The sequence below is a fragment of the Herpailurus yagouaroundi genome, unplaced genomic scaffold (genome assembly GCF_014898765.1).
Source record: "Herpailurus yagouaroundi ecotype Mexico unplaced genomic scaffold, PumYag 67203, whole genome shotgun sequence".
NCBI lineage: Eukaryota > Metazoa > Chordata > Mammalia > Carnivora > Felidae > Herpailurus > Herpailurus yagouaroundi.
The window spans coordinates 141,989-145,993 of record NW_024420044.1 but is presented as its reverse complement, the minus strand read 5'-3'; positions in this window follow the sequence as shown (position 1 = coordinate 145,993).

Sequence of the window (4,005 nt, the reverse complement as noted above, 5' to 3'; positions counted from 1 at the left end):
CAGCACTATGTGAAACAACAGCGGTGAGAGTGGGCATCCCTGTCGTGTTCCTGATCTCAGGGAAAAAGCTCTCAGTTTTTCCCCGTTGAGGATGATGTTAGCTGTGGGCTTTTCAGAAATGGCTTTTATGATCTTTAAGTATGTTCCTTCTATCCCGACTTTCTCAAGGGTTTTTATTAAGAAAGGGTGCTGGATTTTGTCAAAGGCCTTTTCTGCATCGATTGACAGGATCATATGATTTTTCTCTTTTTTTTTTGTTAATGTGATGTATCACGTTGATTGATTTGCGAATGTTGAACCAGCCCTGCATCCCAGGAATGAATCCCACTTGATCATGGTGAATAATTCTTTTTATATGCCGTTGAATTCGATTTGCTAGTATCTTATTGAGAATTTTTGCATCCATATTCATCAGGGATATTGGCCTGTAGTTCTCTTTTTTTACTGGGTCTCTGTCTGGTTTAGGAATCAAAGAATACTGGCTTCATAGAATGAGTCTGGAAGTTTTCCTTCCCTTTCTATTTCTTGGAATAGCTTGAGAAGGATAGGTATTATCTCTGCTTTAAACGTCTGGTAGAACTCCCCTGGGAAGCCATCTGGTCGTGGACTGTTATTGGGAGATTTTTGATAACTGATTCAATTTCTTCGCTGGTGATGGGTCTGTTCAAGCTTTCTATTTCCTCCTGATTGAGTTTTGGAAGAGTGTGGGTGTTCAGGAATTTGTCCATTTCTTCCAGGTTGTCCAATTTGTTGGCATATAATTTTCAGATAAGGCTTTAAAGAAGAATAGACCCGTGAACTTGATGATATAGTACTAGAAACTATCTGGGGTAAAACATAGAGAAAAAATTTGTTAAAAAAAGAACAAACTATCAATAAACTGAGGGAACTTTTCAAGAGGGTTAATGTGCATGGAATTTGCATCCTAGAAGGAAGAGAGAAGATAAAGAAAAAAATCTGAAGCATAAAAAATAGAAGTTATCCAAACTTGATAAAAATAGAGCCAAGAAGTCCAACAAGCCCTAAACACAAAAACATGAAGAAATATAAATCAAGGCATATAACCATATTATTCAAAACAAGTGAAGAATGTCTTAAAAGCAACCAGAGCAAAAAGACATTACATATAGAACAAATACAAAGATGACAGTAAATGTCTCATTGAAACACCTCATTGGAAGACAGTATATCAACATCTTTAAAGTACTGTGATTGTTAAATTTATGTGTCAGTTTGGTGGGGCCATAATGCCCATATATTTGGTCAAACATCCTTGATGCTTCTGTGAGGCTATTTTTTGGGTGACATTAACATTTAAGCTGGCGAATTTTGAGTAGTTTGCCCCCTTTGTTGGGTCTCATTCAATCAGTTGAAGGTCTTAAAAGAACAAAGATTAACTTCCCCTGGACAAAAACAACCTATAATTGACCCCTTCCCAATATCTCACACATTTTTTTGGTCCTTTTTTGTCTTGATTACCTTAACACAACTACTGAAAGAGGAAACACTGTCAGTGTAGAATTCTATGTCCAGAAAAAAAATCTTTGAAAAATATGAAGGTGAAATGAAGACTTTTTCAGGTATACATAAGCAGCAGATCCACACTACAAAAAATGTTAAATGAGTCTTTCAGACATAAGAAACATGATGCTAGAAGGAAATATGGATCTAAAGAGAGGAATAAAAATCCCCCAAATGATAAATCCATGGGTAAACGTATAAGGCAATTTTAATTATTTAAATATCTTTAAATGTTTATTTATAATAGTTTCTGATTTCAGCTGGAAGATATAGAAATGTAGAAAAAACATCACTTTCATCCATACAACAAGAAAAATGCTGGAAAGAATGTAAATTAACAACTAATCTTGAACCTATCAGATAATTGAAGTCAAAGGGCAGACAACTGACCTGAAATCTGAAGAGGGTTGCCTGCAGATAAAAACAAGACTGGATCGTTGTATACCCAGAATAAATGTTATGAATGCCATATAACCTTCATGAAGATTAACTGGAAATATTTAGTTAACTGCTAAAGGCCCACTATGGATTAGCATGAGAGAATGAATTAGCGTGGATAAGGGCCCCAGGCAGAAGCATATTCTCCCATACTTGCAGTCGTTTTATTACCCAGAAAACCCACAGATATGACTGAAGACGACCATAAAAAAGCTCCCCAGTATTTATGACTGGAGGAAAAGAACAATAATAGCCACTGTCAAAATCAACAAAGGTCAACATCCTGCCCCACTCCATCTGCACTACAGAACAAAAGATTTCATCTTCAGTGTAGTTCACTGGTAGAAACCCATTGCAGCTGAGAGAGGAAAATGCAGACCACCACAAAAACTGCATAAATATTTATCTTCCTAAAATCTTCTACATTTGGAGAAGGAATAGGAATACTTGTGAAGAGCATGCCTCAAAACTCAGGTTGAAAATATTTGCCTAAAATCCAGGCTTAAAAAGAATATCAGAGAATGTCCCCTTCACCAACCTCCCTCTCACCACTAACAAACCTTGAGTAAATATTATGGTGGAGTACAGCTGGAAGGATGACAAAACTGAGTATGGGGAGCAAAACAAAAGAAAGATGCAAATCCAAGAGAAGAGACAAAAACAAGGTATCACTAGAGGATTTTGAAATCTCTTGTGCCCATAGCAACAACCAAATCCAACTCAGATAACCATAGCAACAAATTACAACTCCAGTAACCATAGCAACAATAGGAACTAAGAAAATTTCAAACCTAGTCCAACTCCTCACTAGATCAACACAAGCATCCACATTAAAGGCCCAGCAGAAAGAAAAAAACATGGTAATCTTGAAGTATACAAAAATTATCTCAGTATCTGCTACTCTATATATGTTCATCTTTCAACAAAAACAAATATGTGGCATGACAAAAAAGCATGAAAAAATTCAGTCTGAAGAAACAAGGAAATCACCCAAAGCAGACTCAGATATGACATGGCTGTTAAAACTATCAGGAATGGAATTAAAAACAACCATGATTAGCATGTTTAAGCACTAGTTCTCAAAGGAAGGAGGCAATTTTGCCCACAGGGAAAATTTGGAAATGTCTATAGGTATTTATTAGTGTCATAAGATGTGCTATGGCATCGAGTGGGTAGAGACCATAGATGCTAAGCATCCTATAATGCACAGAACAGCACCTTACAATAGAGTTATCTGTCTGGAAGTTATTACGCTGAGGTTGGGATACCTTGGAAACCCTGTATTAAAAGCTCTAATAGAAAAAGTAGAAAACATATAAAATTACATAAGTACTTGAACAGAAAACCGAAATGTAAGAAGGAAAAAAATGGAGATGCTAGAAATGAAAAATGGAAATCAGAAATTGGATTGCTTTTTTAAATGCTTATTTATTTTTGAGAGAGACAGAGACAGAGAGCAAGAATGGGTGAGGGGCAGAGGGAGAGGGAGACACAGAATCTGAAGCAGGCTCCAGGCTCCAAGCTGTCCGCATAGAGTCCCATGCGGGGTTCAAACCCACACTGTGAGATCATGACCTGAGCAGAAGTTGGACGCTGAACCTACTGAGCCACCCAGGTAGCTTCAATAGCACGTCAGTATGCTCACTACATTTGAGGAAAGAATAACTAATTTTGAAGATGAGTAAATAGAAATTACTGAAACTGAAATACTAAGATGAAAAAGAGTAGGAAAATAGTACAGAACATGCAAGCACTATGGAACAGTAACAAATGGTGTAACCCCATAAGTAGAAGAGAGAGAATAAAACAGAAGAAATATTTGAGGAAACAATGGCTGAGAATTTTCCAAAATTACTAACAAACACCACAGTCTCAAAAATTTTAGAAAACACCAAGCAGGATAAACATAAAAGAAAATCTAAACAAATATGCATACTTAGGCATGTTATATTCACACTACTAAAACACAGCAAGGAGAAAATCCTTTTTTTTTTAATATATGAAATTTATTGTCAAATTGGTTTCCATACACACCCAGTGCTCATC